This window comes from Apodemus sylvaticus, chromosome X (genome assembly GCF_947179515.1).
Source record: "Apodemus sylvaticus chromosome X, mApoSyl1.1, whole genome shotgun sequence".
Lineage (NCBI taxonomy): Eukaryota > Metazoa > Chordata > Mammalia > Rodentia > Muridae > Apodemus > Apodemus sylvaticus.
In genome coordinates, this window is record NC_067495.1 from 55,343,943 (window position 1) to 55,366,658 (window position 22,716).

At 49.6% G+C, this 22,716-nt stretch overlaps 1 non-coding gene across 1 annotated transcript; it reads right to left on the bottom strand.

Annotated features, from left to right (window-relative positions):
* Positions 1–7,996: 7,996 nt before the first annotated feature.
* On the bottom strand, positions 7,997–8,122 carry LOC127675962 (small nucleolar RNA SNORA11). Its single transcript, XR_007975623.1, has one exon. It is a non-coding gene; the product is annotated as a small nucleolar RNA SNORA11 (small nucleolar RNA).
* Positions 8,123–22,716: the final 14,594 nt, after the last annotated feature.

The window sequence follows — 22,716 nt, forward strand, 5'->3', positions numbered from 1 at the left end:
AAAAAACACGTTACACAAGCCACCTTACAGAGAAAAAAAAAGCCATCGTACAGAAAATTAATAAAAGATATAGATAAGTCAGACACCTACAATAGAACCAAACAACTCAAAAAGTGTGTAACCAAACCACAATCCACATGGTGCATAACATATGATGTGCACATGAACAAGAGGGGACTGCTGAGGTGGAAGAGGAAGGTGGGAGAGAATTTGTGTGAGGAGAAAACAGTTCATGGAGCTTGGAAATAGATAAGGTCTGCTTTACCTCTGAGGGTGAAGTGCATTAGACCCACTACCACTAGCAAAGTGTGTACACTGCTTCAAATGGGTGAATCAGCTGGACGTGTGGCTCAGAGGTTAAGAGCACTCTGTTCTCCTACATAGGACCAGGTCCTGATCCCAGGACCACATGAGCACAGCTCACAACTATCTCTAACTCCAGTTCCAGGGGCTGTGACCTCCTCTCTGGCCCCCGGTGCCACAGACACTCTTGATAATGCACGTGCATGCCGGCAGGCACACAGTTATACACACCAAAATAAGAATGAATCCATCATTTATTAGGGCTACCCAAAGGGGTTCTAAAATGTGTGAAAATGCATATTCCCTTGCACAGGATGCTGTCGCAACTGAACAGTCCCCTGTTCTTGTGTGGTTTGTAACTGGACAGACTGATGATGGGGGCCGTGAGAGATACACAGGGCATTTACTTTCATGGGGGGTGGTGGGGAGGAATTTCCTAGAGGAAGAATGTGAGAAAGGGGGAGGGGAAGACAAAGCCACTTGTTAGGCACATGCACCTGTGAAGCCTGGAGGAGCAGGAGCACAAGCAGCAGCACTCAGGCACCCAGGAGAGCTGGAGCTCTGTGCTGGATGCTAATGAGAGGGCATGGGATGGGGTTTGCTGTGCCCCTTAAGAAAGCCCTCAGGATCATGGAGGACTGAGTTTGGAACACAGAGCGGGGGATGCAGGACACTAGAGGTAAACGGTGGGCGGGGAGAGAAGCAGAGAGAACTGCTCAGCCCAGCAGAGAGGCTTGGTAACAAAGGGCAGCACAGTTAAGAAACAGCAGACAACAGAGAAGCGGCTTGCCTACAACAGAGAATGAAGCATAATTGCACACTGATTGGAAAATCCACAAGTGGAGAATTTAAAGGGGCAAGGTTAACAGATTGCTTGAAATCATCAAGATGTTCGAGTCAAGAGAGTAGAGAAACATAAAAAGCTGGTATATTAAATCCAGAAAGGAAGAGAAAGGCTGAACGGCCGGCCAAATTGCTGTGTCAGAACACGCGACAACGAAGGTCCAGCCAAGGCAGAGATGCACTGGGGACAGCGGGGACTGAGGTCTGAATCTAGGAGGCCTAGAGTGGTTGATCAGGGTGACCTAGACTGGCTGGGTGAGATGAACACATCTCTCACGGGAGGCTGATGTGGGTCCCGGACACACGTGTTTCTGTCTGTCCACATGCTTAGAGCCAGCTGAAGGCGAGGGTTGATGGCCTGTTGAGAGAGACAAAAAGGAGGCCTCTGCTACACAGTCAAATGTTGGAGGTGTGTTTCTCCTCAGCAGAGGGAGCAAATGGGAATTCTCAAGAAGCAGCAGGAAAGCTGTGGTCCTGGGATGACTTAAAATGGATTCTCTCCAGAGGCCCAACCTTCCCACAGTGAGCAGAGGAGGGCTGCTTGTTCCTGGCCTCTGGGAACATAAATCCATAGCAATGGCTTCCTCCTGCTTGTGTTGCACACTTTAATCACTCTGGTCCCTTCCCACGCTTTGCTGAGGTCTGTTACACACCTAGCTTGAACTCAGGGGAGGAGGTTGGCGGTGTTCACATGGGGCTGGGGGCTGGGTGTGGTCTGAGGTTAAACAGCAGCACAGACAAGGTCAGCTTTCCCTTCCTGAAGTGCCATCAGATCTCCTCTCAAGGAAACCTGGATCTGGCTTCTCCCAGTAGGCATGAGAGAGGAAAGAGTCACTGGGCCATGGAACCCCAGGGGTGCATATGATGGACACACACACACATTACACACACGCACACCCATTACACATACAGAGCAGGCGCCTCACAGAGATCCTGGAGGTCAACAAGGCAGCGTGCCTGGCTGGGGTTGGTTCCCTTGCATGAAGAGCACAGCCTTGAGTGTAGGTGGCTCAGCTAGAGTGAAGATGAGTTTCTTGGGCTTTGGGAGCCAAGATGGTCCAGGCCAGGAGAACTTAGTGGTCAGCAGCTCTGTACCAGGAAAGGACAATGAAGCTGCGTGCACGGGTGTCCACACACACACTGGGGTAATGGGGGCCAAGGTAAGGGAAACTGGGGACCCGGCTCAGCATCTGTGCAATGTCCCGTGACAGAACCATGCTGTCAGGCTTCCCATGTTGACCAGTGTCTGAAAATGAGCATGAAGACAGAAGCTCAAAGGTGTCTCCTGAGGGGACGATGACAAGGGCTGGGGGTGCTGAATCCTGGGCATCAGGTCTCCCAGGTCACAGAGGAGAGGAGAGTCACCTCACACGTCCCTCATGACTCTCTTCTGTGGTGAGGATTAAAGCGTGACTCAGGGGCCAAAATGCTGAAACTAGGCTGGCATACAGGTTTCTGTCATGAAACTGACCGGAAGCGCCAGCACTATGACAGGCTCGAGGGTGTGGAAATGGGGGAGCAATTTGAGAGCGGTAAGAGGGCTCCATGTGACTGTCACAGTTTGGGGGTATAAACCCGTATTGCTAAGGGGGAGGCAGGGGGAGGTCTGCAAGCCACCCTGACGCAGTATGCGGGTGTAGACACTGCCCTCGGGTCTCTGTGCCCTCTCATCCGCCTCAGCAAGCAGGGAGGGGAGGCAGGTGGAACTGTGCAAGGTCCCATTTCCTCCCTGTAATAGAGGCTTGTGTACTGCAGAGGAGCAGGGAACACAGGCACTTCTCTGCTTCCTTTTGTCTCATATTTAGTCCCTAGATCATGAGCCTCAGTTGCCATGGGAACTGAAGCTGAGTGTGTGATGCATTCACTGGGCTGTGGGAGAAAAGCAGAGCTGGTCCTTGAAATAAAGCCCTCTGGGAATAGAGATTTTAGCAAAGTGTTCCCGTTAAAAGAATTAGTAATTTCTAGAAATATATCGATCTCTGCGACTAACAAATAGGAGTGGAGGGGAACAAAACAGGAGAGAGGGAGAGAGGGAGGGCGGGAGGTAGAGGAGATGGGAGAGAGGAGAGACAGGAAGAGGGAGAGTGGGAAGGTGGGAGGGAGGGGGACACAGAGGAGAGAGGGGGTATCTGCAGTGTATCACACTGAGACATGGCCTGGACCACATGATTCTGTGGGTGAAGCTATCGTGAAAAGTACTGGGGAATTTATGAGAATCAAGGCTGTTAGGGGTCCCCTGAAAATTGCTGCTTTTTGCTGTTCTGAACCATATTGGCAGAGGAAGTAGGGAGTAGGTTTAACCAAGACCTGGGTAAAGTGCCCTGTCATCATGGAAAGCTCTCAGGTGACACACACAGCAGGGACCGAGGCATCTTGTGCTGCCCCCCTTCCCCTGCCTTCCACAATCTCCCTTCAGAGAGGGTCTTCAGAAAGAGACCCAGGCCGGACTTGAGACAGAATGTCCCCTGTGTTCTCTGTCATTAGCAACATGAAAATTCAACCCCTAGTCTACGAGCAAACCCCTGCAGTACAGACACTGACAAGCTAACAGTAAATGGCTCCATGCCTCCATGGCAACCTGGGGAAAGATACCGCATTCTGTCTGGAGAAGAGGCTGTGCTCCCCCTCACCAAGGCATTGGCAGAGCTGGGCCAGTGATCTCTGGCAGGTCCTGCTTTCCTCTGCTTTGGGTTCCTCCTTTCTGTCTCAAAGGCACACAGGAACAGTGAGGGTGACAAGGAATCAGGGGTGTGTGGTGAGGTAGACAGGGTGACAGGAGTGAGGACAGCATGGGGAGCCGGGCGGGAGGGTTTGCCTGCTGGACCCTATGGGTCCCTCCGTGGCAGCTGCAGCATCCTGCTGGAAGGTCCAGAGCAGGCATCGTGTCCTCACAGGGCTCTAGGTTCAAGTCCTTATACTGCTGCCTCCTGGCTGGGGGCCATCAGACTAAGTGACCTCCCTCCTGGGGCCTCACGCTCCTCATCTATGAGATGAGGAAGACAGAACACTATGCCCCTCTCTGCAGTGCACAGCAAGGAACCATGTGGCGGACAGGAAAGTGCATGAGTGGTCAAATGCCAGCGCTCCATAGTCAGCAAGCTGTAGAACCCCTCAAATTCCACAAAGCTTTTCATATTTGCAGCGATGGAGGGGGTCAGAGGGAGCAGGCCAGGCTGGAGGAAGGCTCTGAGCTGCGTGGGAGCAGTCAGCCAGCAGAGCTACTGCTGCCTCAGACTTGGCACTTCCAGAGGGCTGAGAAAACACTGGCCAATCAGAACCTTGTACTGTTGAGTCAGGGTTCGGTGTGTGCGTGTGTGTGTGTGTGTGTGTGTGTGTGTGTGTGTGTGTGTGTGTGTGGTAAGAGCGGCAGTTGTGTGGAAGCCCTTTGTCTCCTGTTGAACAGAGTGAGGGGCTGAGGCCTCCAGGGTGACCGTGGTCTTAGTCAGGGCTTCTTTCCATTGCTCTGAGAAACAGCGTGAACATAAGCAACCCGAGGAGTGAAAGGTTTACTTCATCCTAGTTTTTATTTCATTTTCCAAGGAAATCAAGGAAGGAAGGTAGAGGAGCAGGCATGGATAGGGTGCTGCTTAGTTGCCCATCCTGCTCTCCTTTTGTCAGGAACCACCAACCTAGGCTTGGCAACTTAATGATGTGAAGAGCCTTTCTATATCAATCATCAATGAAGGAAAAACAATTTTGCCCACAGACCAATCTTGGAAGGAGTTCCTCAGTTGAGTTTCTCAAATAACTGTAGCTTGTGTCAAGGTGACAGAAAACTAGCCATCCCATCCACTGTCTCAACCCATGCCACGCCTTCACTCTGCCACCCTTCTTCCTGCCCTGCCTGCTCTGGCCACTCCCCCTCAAGGTAGTCTTTGGTGAGGACTTCTTGGAACAGTGTCCTGGGAGAATGGGTAGCCGCACCCAGGGAAGGGGTGTACCAGTCTTTCAGAGCCACTTCTTCCTTTCCATAGGTGCTGTCCTATCACAATAACCCCCTGGACATTGTGCCAACCCTCAGACTCATGGCTTACTCTTAGGGTCTGTGCCCTGATGCCAGAGAAGGCATGGACCAACACTGTTCTGGAGTGTGTCAGGCAGTCCTAGCCATCACGAGTACAACACAAGACACCTGGTCTGGGCTCCCTGTCATCCCTCATGTTCTCCACAGTCCTAAACAGAGGTGGAGACACTGACAATGATGAGCACTCCATTTCTATGTGGTTGTGTGCGTGTATATACCAGTTAAACATTGCAAGTCAGCGATTTTCAAAATCCCACCATGTCCATATGGCCCTATGTCAAGTCCAATACCAGAGAAACAGCAGAGGCCATCCAGGTAGATTTCCTCCCAACCTCAAAGTCTGATGCAAAAAGCAATTAGGTTCTAGGCCTGGTACCTTACAATCCCCTCATTCTAAAGTGTTCCAGTCTGGTTCTTGCTCTCCTGTCACTGTCTTGGAATTCTTAGCCATATCTTTGCCAACAGACCTGAGTTTCACTTTCCACTAGGCCTAGAAATGTATGTTGACACTCCAAGTCACAATCTCAGCGTAGCTTACATGGGAGTTTCTTCCTGTGTAAAGAAGTGATGTGGAAGCAGGAACCTGGAAGTACTGCCTCTCACGACTGTGTGTGGCTCTGTCTAACTTGGCTGTGGACATTCTTGGGACAGTCCAGGAATCTCAGACATTGTCCCCTCCTGATACTGCACCCCTCCCAGGAAATCAATTTGTCTCTTCCCTTACTGCCTCATACATGGAAAATGTTTCCCAACACACATCCTTGGCAGGTATCACCCAGTCCCTAAGCTGCCAGCATCCAGGCCAGGCTTTGGCTTCACTGGGAGGTACCAGCTTCCAGAGCAGAGCGGCAGCGTTCCTAGCTACATCAAACAATGGACTGGGTAGGAGTGCAGCGAGCTTTGTTCTTGTCATGTTGTTCTTTGTCAGCAGTACTTAGCCCTCCTGTTGAGTGCAGGGGGAGACTGTGGCTGTGATGTTGGCTCATTTCTCTTAAGAACCTGGCCCATCTAAGAAGTATTGAATTATTATCATAGTGGTGAGAAAAAGTAACAGGATCTTGTATTTACAAGGATGGCAGGATTCAGAAGGCAAGTAGGCTTTGTGGGTGAGTGCCTGGACTCTATCCCTGGAGGAAGGGCAGCAGCCCCATTTCTGGTCCTCCACGACATTTCCATCTGTGCTCTTGGCATCTGGGTGGCACTTCAGAGCAACCTCTGTTGGTTTTCATCTAGACTTCTCTCTGAACTCAAGTTTTCCCCACTTTCTTGAATCATAGGCCATCCTACACACAGCCAAAGTCCTTCCTTATAACGGAGTCCACTGATTCTGCATGGTCTGTAGAAGTCTCCTAGTCAGGAGCTCAGCCATCCATAGGCCTCCTACAACTTACACAGGTAGGGAAAGGAAGACATCCACATTGATTTTGTAACTTTAATGTAACACTGATACCAAAACCACAAACACAAGAAACAGCACATGAGAAGAACATGACCCAAAGTTCTTGCACAGAACCTGGCCCACAGGCAGAAAGGCCAAGTCCTTCTGTGCAAGAAGGACTTTGAGTGGCATCATGTAGCTATGTAAGGAAGATGGTCACATGTCCTCGATGCAGGCAGGAACACAAGGAGCAAAGAGAAGAGCATAGATTGAACCTACAGCAACAAGGGGGAGGTACAAACAATGAAAAAGTATGCTTCCCTCATCAGTGCCACCCCTCACCAGGCCTCCCCACACCTCCCTCAGCTGCTCCTCAGCCCTTCCTTGGGGCATCATGTACCTTTGATGAACTTACTGGATATAGGAGAAGCTGGTGCTGCCTCTGGTGGTATCTCTGGTCCAGAGGGTGGAGCAGATGCTTGGGCTATCTAGGATCCTACCTTTTCTGTTGCTGTTGACACCAGCTCTCCTATTTGTACAATTGCTCTTTTGGATATACTGGTGATATCTGGCCCAGAATACAAAAGGGATCCTGGCCCCTAGCATTGCAGAAATCTTCACCCCATCCCAGGTCAGCAGCTCTACCTGGATGTTTTCCCAGTTCCACTATCCAATAAAAGCTTTATCCCTGATATTCACCTAGGACCTCATCTGGGCCCTGGCATGTTCCTCAGTCATATCCACATCTATCTTCCGGAAAGCATCTCCAAGAAATGAGCCTTCTGCTCCCAGGGATCCTGGTTCTGGTACTGAGGTGGGAGAGAAAAATTTAAAGACAGAGCATCCCACATTCCACATCCCTGCTCCTCAGGGAGGCTGCCACGCCCTCCTATGGCTGCCACACCTCTTATGCTAGATGCAATGGCAAAAAAAAAAAAAAAATGACTACAACTGGAATCAAGCTCCTACTGTTGTATGCCAGGGCTGTAAATCTGTCTCTCCCCTCACCATCAACACTGCCATATGGAATGGCGTCTATGGTTTTTAAAGTAAATTCCTCATGGGCCTCTGAAAGCTTCTTTTGTGCATACAGCTTCAGCCAAGGGCCAAGCAGAGGTTTTCCTATACCTGGGCAAAGAACACAGCATTCCCATCTTGCTGGTTCATGGCAGGTTCAAAGACAGCAGAGGAACTCATACTTGGGTCTGGTACTATTGGGGATCTGCCGGTATTCCAGGTATATTGGAGTGAGAAAGAAAATATCCTTTCCTAGCCAACCAGACCTGTTGCTGACCCAATGAGTTCCAGGGAAACCCTCTCCTACCCCAGTACTGTGACTCGGCTTGCAGAAAGGGGTCTGCATGCCTCTCCAGGCCCTGACTCACCCCAACATCTCAGCTTTCAAGAGTAAGGCTCCGCAGCCTTATGCCAGTTGTCCTACTCAAAATCTGTGTAGCATATTTGGTCAAAGCAAAACTACAGTTGTGCTTCTTATCACAGTGGCTCCATATTTCTGTTGGACATGTTGTAAACAGAGGAGTCAGTTTTTAATCCCTTTGCTCTGAGCACATCCTGGTGCAAAGGTCCATGCCAAGCCATATAGGGAATGACTAGAAAGGAAGACACCAGCACTCTTAAGTTCCCTGCACTTCTGTTTGTGCATACAAGCACTGCGACTGTGTGCCTTTGCTCATCACAGCATGTACACAGACTTGCCTGTGTCTGCACTTGCACATTCTCTAAGGACCAAAGAAAGGGTGTGCCTTGACTTTTTCCACTGTCGAATGTGCTCAGAGCCTTCTGATCTCAGTGCCCAAGTCTCCTCAGATGTAAGATAGGGGAGTTTTGTGTGGGTGTCTGCAGGGAAAGTGCTCAGTGCTGGTCCTATCACACAGCCCCTGTATGCTGTTTAGTCTGTGCTCCCTTTCACCCAGGACCTCCCCTGAATTTCCTCTTCCCACATGACACCCTTGGTGGTTAGAATGAAAATGGCCCCCATAGATTCATAGGGAGAGACACTATTAGGAGGTGTGGCCTTGCTGGAGTAGGTGTGGCCTTGTTGGAGGAAGTTGTCACTAGGGCGTGGGCTTTGAGGTCTCAGATGCTCAAGCCAGCTCTAGTGTCACTCTTCATTCCTGTGGATCCAGATGTAGAATTCTCAGCTGCTTCTCCAGCAACATGTCTGCCTGCATGCCCCCATGATTCCTTACCATGGTGATAATGGACTAAACCTCTGAGACTGTAAGATAGATCCAATTAAATGCTTTTCTTTATAAGAGTTGCTGTGGTCATGGTGTTTCTTCACAGCATCCCTAAATAACACACTAGCAAAAAGCAAAACAAAACACACACACACACACACACACACACCAACCACCAGTCTATCTGACCACCAGGTATGTCCACATCAGAGACCAGAGTTCCTCTGCTTTGCATGTCAGCCTTCTGACTGCATGTCACCTTTCTGATTCATAAGGTCATCAGTGACTTTTTTTTCAGAACACAAAGAAATGGGAGCTTCATTCTGAGGGCAAGCAAAGACACTCATGAGTTGTGGTTGTAGTAGTGAAAGACATGTGCAGGAGCACTCATTAGTATGAGATAGTCCAACAAGAGGGCACACCAGATGAGCACTAACCCCAGACACCTGACAGGACAGACACTGCCACCAACACTCACTGTCTGAGATCTCATCTGGAGTCAGTGAGAGGCTGGGAGTTCCAAAAAGCTACCTAGTTGTGATGAGACCCATCTGCTATCTTCCTAGCTCAGGGCACCACAGTCCCATGTCAGGCTATTCCAATCCTGGAACCTCTTCTGCTGGAGGAGAGAACTGAGGCACAGGAACTAAGGAAGCAGTCCTACCTGGGGCGCTGTCCCATCTTGTGGAGTACCTCCCTGAGGACAGCTGTAAAGCAAGTTGGGGAACAAGGGTTTGACACACATGGATAACAGCACGGAATGGCAAAACCCCATCAACAGGATGAAGACTCACTTTCACTACCTCAGCGGTCATTCAGGAAATTGATGCCCAAAGTCACCACCATGGAACTCAGCTGGGGAGTGTTCTTGGTCCTAACAAGGAGGAACAGTGATAGTGTCTGGAGACCACTTGACCCACACTGCAGCCAGCTCTCCAATAGCCTCTTTCAACAGGACAATTCCCCACCACATGGAGGGGTCCTCTTCTCCATCCCAGAGAATTCATAGCCTCACAACCTGAGACTCAATTCCCTCATCCCCAACAGGGGATACTGATCCTTTCTTCCCTGGGTTCTGCATAGTATGAAGTAAGGCAGAGAACAGAGCTGGGAGAAGAAGCTTTGCAAAAGACTCTAGGATGTACAAATACAGATGTGGAGTTTGCTGGTCCTGTCTGCCTCAAGATCTACATGCAAGAGCATCTCCATGGAGGACCAGCCTGTCAATATCAAACCAGGCAGGCAGCAGCAAGAAACATGCTGCTTTTCACCCAAACTATGTGTATAGGTGTGCGCTTGCGTGGGTTCATGCATATAAAATCCCCAAAGCAGTCAGGCCTGGGCCCAGCATGCTACCTTTACACCCGCAGTTACTGTGTGCTCTTCCTCGAGTGTGGGAGTCTTACTGGGTCCCTTGAGTCCCATACTCCTGTTTACCTGAGAGAATCCATGCAGGGACAAGGCTGCAGCATTCTGTTTGCATTTCTTACCCCAGAAGGCAGCAGAAGAATCCCTTGTGCACGTGTACACAAGAATGGATGTTCTTCCTTATCTGTTTCTGTCAGGTGGATTCCAAAGTTCTACCTGCAGAGAAATCAGTCAATATACACCCTAATCTGAGTAGTAACTCATAGTCAAGCCCAGGTCAGGACATGTCTTAGCTTTCAAGACAGGACTTCACACCTATGTGAGATTGCAAGAGACAATGGGGCAAGCAGAGATAATGAGCATCTACCTGAGGAGATAGAGCCTCAGAAAGCAGGACGGAGAGATACCAGGGAGGACACATGTGACCCACGACACTGCTAGTATAACAGAAGCTATTAGGTGGGCTAGAGGCAGCCTCTAGAGCAATTAGGCTGGAAAGTTGGACTTAGTGTCCCACAGCCTACTCAAGGGCTCCTATAGCTTACAGTTTCTCCCATCACTCTCCCCAAGGCCTCCCTGCTTTTCTAGAGTGCAGGTGGCTCTTGTGTTAGGTAAATGTTTACTGTATTCTCTAATGATATCCTTCAACATGTGTGCGGGGTGCAGGGGTGCTTGGTAAATGTACCTTATCTGAGTAGGGGCCTCAGAGACTAGGCCCTTTGGCCATTCCAACTGAAGGCAGCCATTCTGAATTCTGCTGAGAGACCAGAGGACCCACTATAGCATGAGCAGTCGGCACATAAGCAAAGGGATGCTCACATAGGCACAGGCTGCCTGACTGAACACTTGGTGGGTACCTTCTTGTAGTTCTTGATCATCAAGGATTTCACCAACGTACTTGCCTGGAGTAGGAAGAGGAACACCAGAGAAAATCAAGGCATGGGTAACCACAGAGTTAGAGCCTATGAGGGAGGGGAGAAAAGACACAGGAGGAATAGTTTTTTTTTTTAACCCTCTTTTGCATTAGGGTGATATTGCCCAGGGGCTAACACACACTTGCTTGGGGGTATCTGGGACTTGTGAGCACCAGGGGCCTAGGAGCTGAGTCTGAAGTGTCTATCACTGGGGACTGAAGTACCATCCAGGTGGAGGAAACCATAGCAGGATCTCTTTCCTCTTCACTGTTCTCATATCCTTTCAGATGCTTGAACTACACCAGAAATGGTAGACACAGACAGGGCATGCCGACACTCTCTACTCGAGTGCCCCACGCAGACCTCACCCATGTAGGCTCTTGGCAGCAAGAGAAGCACAAGCAGTGCCTGGTGCATTCTCCAACCAGACCAGAGAATAGGAATTACATGGAGTCACCAAAAGATGCTAAAACTGTGTATGGTGGAAGAACATGGACACTCAGGGGGAGGGGTGGGGGAGGGGAGAGAAGGGAGGGGAGGGGAGAGGATGGGAGGGGAATGCACAGGGAAGGGAGAGAGAGAGAGAGAAGGAGGAGGAGGAGGAAGGAGAGAAGAAGGAGGAAGGAAGGAAAGAAGGAAGGAAGGAAGGAAGGAAGGAAGGAAGGAAGGAAGGAAGGAAGAAGGAAGGAAAAGTAGGAGTCGAGAGATTTGTGCAAGTGGCAGAGAGGTCTCAGCTTGTCAGTTCTCTTGCCTTTCAGAGCTCAGCACTGTGTTGGATAGCACGCACCTCTCTGGCTTCTGGAGCCTGTGAGAAATCATAGGCCCTGCTTGACCCCTTGGTAGCAACCTCCTGGACTAGAGATGGTCTGGGATGATGAAGTTGTTCCTGGAATCCTAGCAGCAGCCATATTACTGACCACTAACCCCTGGGAGATCTGTGAAAAGACAAATGTTGTCTTAGGGGTATCCCCACCCCAAGGAGGGCTGTGTGTCACAGGCTGGGCATTGACTCCTGGACCTACTGTGGAGTCATCAGATGGTTGGTAACCATCCAATTGAAGGACATAAAAGCAGCAGCTGCAGCAGCTCATGCGACTGGGCTAGAGGCAGGGGCTATATTGGCAGCATAGGCTTGGGTCTACCCATCACAGGCCAGAGTTTCAGGGTCCAGCTGGAGTGCCTCCATCAGTGTCTGGGCCAGCACAGGCTTTTCCTGTTCTCGGGGCTCATTCTGCAAGACCAGAAGCCAGGGAAAAGGGAGGGCATCACGTTCCCTGGGAAACACAGTCTTTTTTCCAGTAGGTAGTCTTGGACTCTAGGATGCTTGTGGCTTGTGCTAAGATAGCATCCTAGACCATTCCCAGTAAGACAGGAAAACTTTGGGAAACCTATGCAAGTCTATACCAATCTTGCCTTTTTTGCATCTGTGCCCCTCTTTTTTTTTCTCATGGAAAAGGACCAGAACAATCAGGTGGACAAATACTGAGGTTCATTGAAAATATAACCCAAGCTAACAAGGGTTCTGAGGAGGTGGGTGTCAAAGCCGTTAAAGGTGCCAAAGCCACGAAGAGCACCGAATCCTTCATAGCTGCTACTGCCTTCACTTTCTCCGACTTGGTCTCTAACTTCATCCTTGTCATCAGGATTGCAGTATTCTGGGTAAACACTGGAGCTTGTCACAACCATACTGAGAGTTAGTCTAAAAGTGAGTGTGAGGAGAAAGGATGGGGTGGAGGCAGGATCTCTGCTGAGGTGATGGGGGCAGCATTTGTCAGATCGATAGGGAGGACATGGGCAGGACAGGAGAGGTGACTGTGTGTGAGGGGCTAGGCTGTCAGTGACAGAAACTAAAGCAATCAGAGAAGATACAAGATGAAAAGGGCTTTCTGGATGTCTAGACTTGATTAGTACTTGAGTTGGAGGAACCAGTCTCAAGAGTCCTACATGGAATGTACTGAGAGAGGGCTGGGCGGGAGCTTGAATTTGAAGGACATGCTGGAAGACAACACAGAGAGATGGATACAAAGACACACAGAGGCACGTGCACACACAGCGGCTTAGTGCTCAGACAACAGGGGCAAAGGACAGCTTTGAAAAACACTATCTCAAGGAGTCACTCCAGCCAAAGCCAGGAGGAGAGATGTGTGGGGCTGGGAGGGAGGGGTGGAAGGGAGAGCTCAGCTGATTCCAGTCTAAGCCAAGGGTGGGACTGAAACATTAATCGGGTCTTGGACTTAAGATCCCTGGAGGGGAGCTCGAATCCAAGATCTGGGACTTCAGGATAAGGGGAAAGCAATCAGTTTGCCTGGAGTAATCTAAAAGAGTTTGGGGGTGAGAGGACTCTGGACTTGGTTGGCTGTAGGGTTGGAAATGTGGAGTCTGGTAGCAGTGGGCTCAGATATTATACATGGATTTGATGCTCATGTGGGAGAGCAGGCAGGGGATCCCATTTAGACTTGTGTCTAACAGGGCTCTGGTTCAGAGTGATCTGCCGTTTTTTTCCTAATTGAAGGGATTATGGGAGAGTGCAGTGACTGGAAGTTCCCTTTCCTCTTCCCATGGAGTGACAGACCACCCACATCACAATATCTTTTTCAGAGGACCAAGATTCACATTCCAGGAAGCATAAGTTTATCTTTTGCATCAAGGACTCACATAAAAACCCTCAGTCTCAATCCTGGTTGGTCCATGGGGTTCTGATCAGTGTGACACCCATACCTTCAGGGTCCAATTTATACTATCATTGACAGGCCCTTCCCTAGGACCGACACCATCGGGATGTCCCCCAGGAATTCCTAGCACCTGCTGGACATGCCAAATACAATCCTGTGCTTGAGTATCAGCTATGGCAACCCATTGTAAAGAGGAAATTTTCACCCTGTTACCCAAAACAGCATAGATTGGGACAGCCCGGACAGTGAAATGAACTGGGGAAGGCTTTGGGATCCCAGAGAAGTAGGGGCAGGCCTGAAGCTGATGGTCCTCAAAGCCATGGGAAGGCAGGCTGAGCAACTTATGAAAAACAAGGCAGGAAGCAGCACCACTCAATGGCTCCTGTTAACCCTTCCTTCCTTGATTTCCTTGGAAAATGAAATAAAAACTAGGATGAAGTAAACCCTTCGCTCCTCGGGTTGCTTATGTTCACGCTGTTTCTCAGAGCAATGGAAAGAAGCCCTGACTAAGACCACAGTCACCCTGGAGGCCTCAACCCCTCACTCTGATCAACAGGAGACAAAGGGCTTCCACACAACTGCCGCTCTTACCACACACACACACACACACACACACAAACACACACACACACCCCGAACCCTGACTCAACAGTACAAGGTTCTGATTGGCCAGTGTTTTCTCAGCCCTCTGGAAATGGCAGGTCTGAGGCAGCAGTAGCTCTGCTGGCTGACTGCTCCCACGCAGCTCAGAGCCTTCCCCCAGCCTGGCCTGCTCCCTCTGACCCCCTCCATCGCTGCAAATATGAAAAGCTTTGTGGAATTTGAGGGGTTCTACAGCTTGCTGACTATGGAGCGCTGGCATTTGACCACTCATGCACTTTCCTGTCCGCCACATGGTTCCTTGCTGTGCACTGCAGAGAGGGGCATAGTGTTCTGTCTTCCTCATCTCATAGATGAGGAGCGTGAGGCCCCAGGAGGGAGGTCACTTAGTCTGATGGCCCCCAGCCAGGAGGCAGCAGTATAAGGACTCGAACCTAGAGCCCTGTGAGGACACGATGCCTGCTCTGGACCTTCCAGCAGGATGCTGCAGCTGCCACGGAGGGACCCATAGGGTCCAGCAGGCAAACCCTCCCGCCCGGCTCCCCATGCTGTCCTCACTCCTGTCACCCTGTCTACCTCACCACACACCCCTGATTCCTTGTCACCCTCACTGTTCCTGTGTGCCTTTGAGACAGAAAGGAGGAACCCAAAGCAGAGGAAAGCAGGACCTGCCAGAGATCACTGGCCCAGCTCTGCCAATGCCTTGGTGAGGGGGAGCACAGCCTCTTCTCCAGACAGAATGCGGTATCTTTCCCCAGGTTGCCATGGAGGCACGGAGCCATTTACTGTTAGCTTGTCAGTGTCTGTACTGCAGGGGTTTGCTCGTAGACTAGGGGTTGAATTTTCATGTTGCTAATGACAGAGAACACAGGGGACATTCTGTCTCAGGTCCGGCCTGGGTCTCTTTCTGAAGACCCTCTCTGAAGGGAGATTGTGGAAGGCAGGGGAAGGGGGGCAGCACAAGATGCCTCGGTCCCTGCTATGTGTGTCACCTGAGAGCTTTCCATGATGACAGGGCACTTTACCCAGGTCTTGGTTAAACCTACTCCCCACTTCCTCTGCCAATATGGTTCAGAACAGCAAAAAGCAGCAATTTTCAGGGGACCCCTAACAGCCTTGATTCTCATAAATTCCCCAGTACTTTTCACGATAGCTTCACCCACAGAATCATGTGGTCCAGGCCATGTCTCAGTGTGATACACTGCAGATACCCCCTCTCTCCTCTGTGCCCCCCTCCCTCCCACCTTCCCACTCTCCCTCTTCCTGTCTCTCCTCTCTCCCATCTCCTCTACCTCCCTCCCTCCCTCTCTCCCTCTCTCCTGTTTTGTTCCCCTCCACTCCTATTTGTTAGTCGCAGAGATCGATATATTTCTAGAAATTACTAATTCTTTTAACGGGAACACTTTGCTAAAATCTCTATTCCCAGAGGGCTTTATTTCAAGGACCAGCTCTGCTTTTCTCCCACAGCCCAGTGAATGCATCACACACTCAGCTTCAGTTCCCATGGCAACTGAGGCTCATGATCTAGGGACTAAATATGAGACAAAAGGAAGCAGAGAAGTGCCTGTGTTCCCTGCTCCTCTGCAGTACACAAGCCTCTATTACAGGGAGGAAATGGGACCTTGCACAGTTCCACCTGCCTCCCCTCCCTGCTTGCTGAGGCGGATGAGAGGGCACAGAGACCCGAGGGCAGTGTCTACACCCGCATACTGCGTCAGGGTGGCTTGCAGACCTCCCCCTGCCTCCCTCTTAGCAATACGGGTTTATACCCCCAAACTGTGACAGTCACATCGAGCCCTCTTATCGCTCTCAAATTGCTCCCCCATTTCCACACCCTCGAGCCTGTCATAGTGCTGGCGCTTCCGGTCAGTTTCATGACAGAAACCTGTATGCCAGCCTAGTTTCAGCATTTTGGCCCCTGAGTCACGCTTTAATCCTCACCACAGAAGAGAGTCATGAGGGACGTGTGAGGTGACTCTCCTCTCCTCTGTGCCCTGGGAGACCTGATACCCAGGACTCAGCACCCCCAGCCCTTGTCATCGTCCCCTCAGGAGACACCTTTGAGCTTCTGTCTTCATGCTCATTTTCAGACACTGGTCAACATGGGAAGCCTGACAGCATGGTTCTGTCACGGGACATTGCACAGATGCTGGGCCGGGTCCCCAGTTTCCCTTGCCTTGGCCCCCATTACCCCAGTGTGTGTGTGGACACCCGTGCACGCAGCTTCATTGTCCTTTCCTGGTACGCAGCTGCTGACCACTAAGTTCTCCTGGCCTGGACCATCTTGGCTCCCAAAGCCCAAGAAACTCATCTTCACTCTAGCTGAGCCACCTACACTCAAGGCTGTGCTCTTCATGCAAGGGAACCAACCCCAGCCGGGCACGCTGCCTTGCTGACCTCCAGGATCTCTGTGAGGCGCCTGCTCTGTATGTGTAATGGGTGTGTGTGTGTGTGTGTAATGTGTGTGTGTGTGTCCATCATATGCACCCCTGGGGTTCCGTGGCCCAGTGACTCTTTCCTCTCTCATGCCTACTGGGAGAAGCCAGATCCAGGTTTCCTTGAGAGGAGATCTGATGGCACTTCAGGAAGGGAAAGCTGACCTTGTCTGTGCTGCTGTTAACCTCAGACCACACCCAGCCCCCAGCCCCATGTGAACACCGCCAACCTCCTCCCCTGAGTTCAAGCTAGGTGTGTAACAGACCTCAGCAAAGCGAGGGAAGGGACCAGAGTGATTAAAGTGTGCAACACAAGCAGGAGGAGGCCATTGCTATGGATTTATGTTCCCAGAGGCCAGGAACAAGCAGCCCTCCTCTGCTCACTGTGGGAAGGTTGGGCCTCTGGAGAGAATCCATTTTAAGTCATCCCAGGACCACAGCTTTCCTGCTGCTTCTTGAGAATTCCCATTTGCTCCCTCTGCTGAGGAGAAACACACCTCCAACATTTGACTGTGTAGCAGAGGCCTCCTTTTTGTCTCTCTCAACAGGCCATCAACCCTCGCCTTCAGCTGGCTCTAAGCATGTGGACAGACAGAAACACGTGTGTCCGGGACCCACATCAGCCTCCGGTGAGAGATGTGTTCATCTCACCCAGCCAGTCTAGGTCACCCTGATCAACCACTCTAGGCCTCCTAGATTCAGACCTCAGTCCCCGCTGTCCCCAGTGCATCTCTGCCTTGGCTGGACCTTCGTTGTCGCGTGTTCTGACACAGCAATTTGGCCGGCCGTTCAGCCTTTCTCTTCCTTTCTGGATTTAATATACCAGCTTTTTATGTTTCTCTACTCTCTTGACTCGAACATCTTGATGATTTCAAGCAATCTGTTAACCTTGCCCCTTTAAATTCTCCACTTGTGGATTTTCCAATCAGTGTGCAATTATGCTTCATTCTCTGTTGTAGGCAAGCCGCTTCTCTGTTGTCTGCTGTTTCTTAACTGTGCTGCCCTTTGTTACCAAGCCTCTCTGCTGGGCTGAGCAGTTCTCTCTGCTTCTCTCCCCGCCCACCGTTTACCTCTAGTGTCCTGCATCCCCCGCTCTGTGTTCCAAACTCAGTCCTCCATGATCCTGAGGGCTTTCTTAAGGGGCACAGCAAACCCCATCCCATGCCCTCTCATTAGCATCCAGCACAGAGCTCCAGCTCTCCTGGGTGCCTGAGTGCTGCTGCTTGTGCTCCTGCTCCTCCAGGCTTCACAGGTGCATGTGCCTAACAAGTGGCTTTGTCTTCCCCTCCCCCTTTCTCACATTCTTCCTCTAGGAAATTCCTCCCCACCACCCCCCATGAAAGTAAATGCCCTGTGTATCTCTCACGGCCCCCATCATCAGTCTGTCCAGTTACAAACCACACAAGAACAGGGGACTGTTCAGTTGCGACAGCATCCTGTGCAAGGGAATATGCATTTTCACACATTTTAGAACCCCTTTGGGTAGCCCTAATAAATGATGGATTCATTCTTATTTTGGTGTGTATAACTGTGTGCCTGCCGGCATGCACGTGCATTATCAAGAGTGTCTGTGGCACCGGGGGCCAGAGAGGAGGTCACAGCCCCTGGAACTGGAGTTAGAGATAGTTGTGAGCTGTGCTCACGTGGTCCTGGGATCAGGACCTGGTCCTATGTAGGAGAACAGAGTGCTCTTAACCTCTGAGCCACACGTCCAGCTGATTCACCCATTTGAAGCAGTGTACACACTTTGCTAGTGGTAGTGGGTCTAATGCACTTCACCCTCAGAGGTAAAGCAGACCTTATCTATTTCCAAGCTCCATGAACTGTTTTCTCCTCACACAAATTCTCTCCCACCTTCCTCTTCCACCTCAGCAGTCCCCTCTTGTTCATGTGCACATCATATGTTATGCACCATGTGGATTGTGGTTTGGTTACACACTTTTTGAGTTGTTTGGTTCTATTGTAGGTGTCTGACTTATCTATATCTTTTATTAATTTTCTGTACGATGGCTTTTTTTTTCTCTGTAAGGTGGCTTGTGTAACGTGTTTTTTTTTTTTTTTCACCCAATCTGCATTCTGTTTCTTCACTCTGGCAATTTATTCACTTTTACTGTGAGGAATGTTTTTGACTTCTCAGAATCCCACCTGCCAAATATGGAGACCATTTCCGGAGCTGTTAAACCTTAGGAGAAAGTTCATGGCTACCCCCTTCTCTTGAGGAAAAATCCCTGCATTTTACTCTGAGAGCCTACGAATTTCAGATCTTACATCCAGTTAGAACTGATTTTTCTCCAGTCTAAAGTTAGGGATCTGGTTTTAGCCTTCTAAGGGTGTCTATCCAGCTCTACCCAGGACTATTTGTCAGTGAGGATGGCGGCCTCCTCTCCAGTGGTCCTTTTTCACATCTTTGTCAAAGCAGCCACAGAAGCCACCTGTGTTCCCTCACATGTGGACTCCAGCTCCAATGTTTTACAGGTCTCTGTTGGAATAGGAGTCAGTGTCTGTAGACATCACGGAGCATGTGAGGAGCCCAGAGAGGAGATCTAGGGGCAGGGACAGCAGAGTGCACTGGATGTGAACATGGAGGTGGGAGGAAACCTGGCATAGAAAGCCTTAAAGAGGGGTGGCGCTCGGGGTGGTGGGGTTGTGGAAAAGGGTCCGCCAAAACTTAGGACATAGCCAACAGCCATATGGAGTCGTACTAAATTCAGCAGGCAACTAAAGGATTTCTCTTCTTTTCTGTGATCATAATTACATCTGTTCTCTATTTCCTTTTCTTCCCAAAGACTCACTTATATCCTTCCTTGCTCTTTCAAATAACTAACTCCTTTCTTCATCAATTGCTATTTCCTGCACACATGTATTTGCGTGTATGTACACATATTTCTAAATCTAACCAGCTCAGGATTTAGGATGTGACCTGGACACAGGGTTCCAGGCCTGGCCTTTGGCAGGCGATGACCAACTGCTGTGCTCCTCCCTGGGGAAGCCTATTTCTCTAGCTCCCAGCATTCCTTAGTTCCCCCTTGCTCTGTGGATGTAAGGTTGAGGCCTTATGGGTTTTCCCCTGCCCTATTTGGCATGTCTATTATAGTCCTTGTTCAGCGTGTGTTTGGGCAGTCGTGTTGCCAAGACTTTGTCAGTAGCTTGTGGCATTCTTAGGAGACACAGCCTCGCATCTTGTTCCCTGATCCTCTAGTTCTTAGACTGTTTCTGCCCCCTCTTCCAAAATATTCCCTGAGCCTTAGATGCAGCTGTTTTTTAGATGGATCCATTGTGCTGGGTTCTGCTACTCTGCAATTCGATGGCTTGTTGCTTGCTCTAATCATCTCTGTCTTTAGCCAAGAGAAAGAAAATCGATGAGGCATGAGGATTACACTTCTGTGTGGACTGCGATTGGGGATTTAGCTCAGTGGTAGAGCGCTTGCCTAGCAAGTGCAAGGCCCTGGGTTCGGTCCTCAGCTCTGAAAAAAAAAAAAAGAAGACAAATTAACACTTATTTGTGGCTATAAGGACAAATGGTTAGAACATAGTTAGGTTATTGTGACGCTATAGTAAATTGATGGTTGTACATTCTCCTCCACGTTTTATGACTTCACTAGTCCTGGGTAGATGGCTAGGGCTTCAGTATCACCCATGAGTTCTCTCCTGTTGAGCAGGTCTCAAGTCCAATTAGAGAAGAAAAACTATTCATTTAGCTATGCTAAATGAATGGATAATGCTGCTCTCCAAAATGACAAGTTTTGAACCCAAAATCTCAGAACCAGCCCTAGGCTTTCTCCTTTCGAGTTATTGGCTGGAAGCTCCCCTAAGAATAGGTGATATTGCCCCTGGTCTAGGACACTCACTGGAACTAGAGAATAAGACCCTGTTACTAAAGAAGCCACAGACTTGGGATTCATCACATAGATTAATCTAGATAGCACTAAGCTGTGAGCTTCACTCTGCTGCCTGGTGCTCACACTGCTACAAGGTGCCATGCATGTATCCAAAACAAAACAAATTAAAACTAAAACTTAACCTAAAACCAAACAAGGCACCAGTGACCTTACCCATCTCAGTTTCCTATGTAATTTAATTCTACCTTACCAGGCAGTAGGGTTATGGTTGCCTTTGAATTAACCAAGTATCTTGTGATCGGGTTTGAGGCTTTATTTAGATACCATAGTATACCAAGCGCTAAAGTTACTTGGGGCTGAAACTCTTTACTTCATTTTCAGCTTGCAGTCCATCACCCAGGAAAATTGGTATAGAAACTGATGTTGAGGTCATGGTGGAATTCTGCTGCCTGTGTTAGTGTTTTACTGCTGTGAACAGACACCATGACCAAGGCAACTCTTATAAGGACAATATTTAATTGGGACTGGATTACAGGTTCAGAGGTTCAGTCGTTCAGTCCATTATCTTTAAGGCAGGAACATGGCAGCATCCAATCAGGCATGGTGCAGGAGGAGTTGAGAGTTCTACGTCTTCATCTGAAGGCTGCTGGCAGAATACCAGATTCCAGGCAGCTAGGGTGAGGGTCTTAAAGTCCACATCCACAGTAGCACACCTACTTCAATCAGGTCACACCTAATAGTGCTACTCCCTGGGCCAAGCATGTACAAACCATCACAACTGCTTACTACTTTGCCTCTCATGTCTTGCTCAGTCTGATTTCTTCTGTCAGCAATACTACCTTCCCAGGGATGAAATCTCCCTCCAAGGGCTGTGTCCTCCTTTATCAGCCATCAATTAAGATAATAGTCCCGAAGCTTGCCTTCTGGCTTATTTTATGAACACTGTTTCTCAATTAAAATTCCCTCTTCTCACCAAGGTCCAGGTTAGTTGATTCTGTTGATCCTCCTGTAGGGTTTCCATCCATTTCAGGGCCTTTGGTCCTTCTCTCAACTCTTCCATAAGGGTCTGCGACCTCCCTCTAATCTTTGGCTGTGGGCATCTGTTTCAGTCAGCTGCTGAGTGGAGCCTCTCAGAGGACATTTATGCTGGACTCCTGTCTGCAAGCATAACTGAGTATCATTAATAGAGTCAGGGATTGGTACTGACATTGTATGAGTTTCACACTGAGCCAGTGAGTGCTTGGCCATTCCTCAGTCTCTGCTCCATTTTTGTCCCTGCATTTGTTTTAGACAGAACAAATTTTGGGTTGAGAGTTTTGTGAGGGAGTTGGTGTCCCTGTCCCTCCACTGAGGGTTGTGATCTGGGAGCTCTCAGAGACTAAGCTACCAACCAAAGAACACATGGGCTTGAACAAGGCTCCCAGCACATAGGTGGCAGACATGCAGTTCAGTCTCCTTGTTGGTCTCCCAACAAGTGGAGCAGAGGCTACCACTAAAGCTGTGGCCTGAGTGTGAGATCCATTCTCAACAGCGCTGCCTTGGCTGGCCTCAGTGGTAGAGGATGTGCCTCCCTGACAGAGACTTGATGTGGTATGGTGGGGAATACCCAGTGGGCTCCACCCTCTCCGAGAAGAAGGTGAAAGTTCTGTCGGTGGGGGAGGGGGAGGACTGCAGGAGTGTCAGCATTTGATATAAATAAATAAATTAATTAAAAATTTCCTCTTCTCAAATATCTTAAGTTTGTGTCAGGTAGACAAAAGAAAAAAGGACAATCCTCTTCCTCCTCCTCCTCCTCCTCCTCCTCTTCCTCCTCTCTCTCTCTCTCTCTCTCTCTCTCTCTCTCACTCACTCACACACACACACACACACACACACACACACACACACACATGATCTAAGTATATTGTAAGAAAAAGAAACAACAAACAAGAAAACAAAAACCTCACTGGAAATTTTCACTAATAGAATAAAAGGACAGCAAGGCCAAGTGGTGGTGGCACACGCCTTTAGTCCCACCACTCCAGAGGGAGAGGAGGCAGGTGGACCTCTATGCTATATATATGGGACATATATATATGAATGCATATATGTGTATGCTTAGGCAACAATTACATGTAACAATGTCAATGAAAGAAAAAA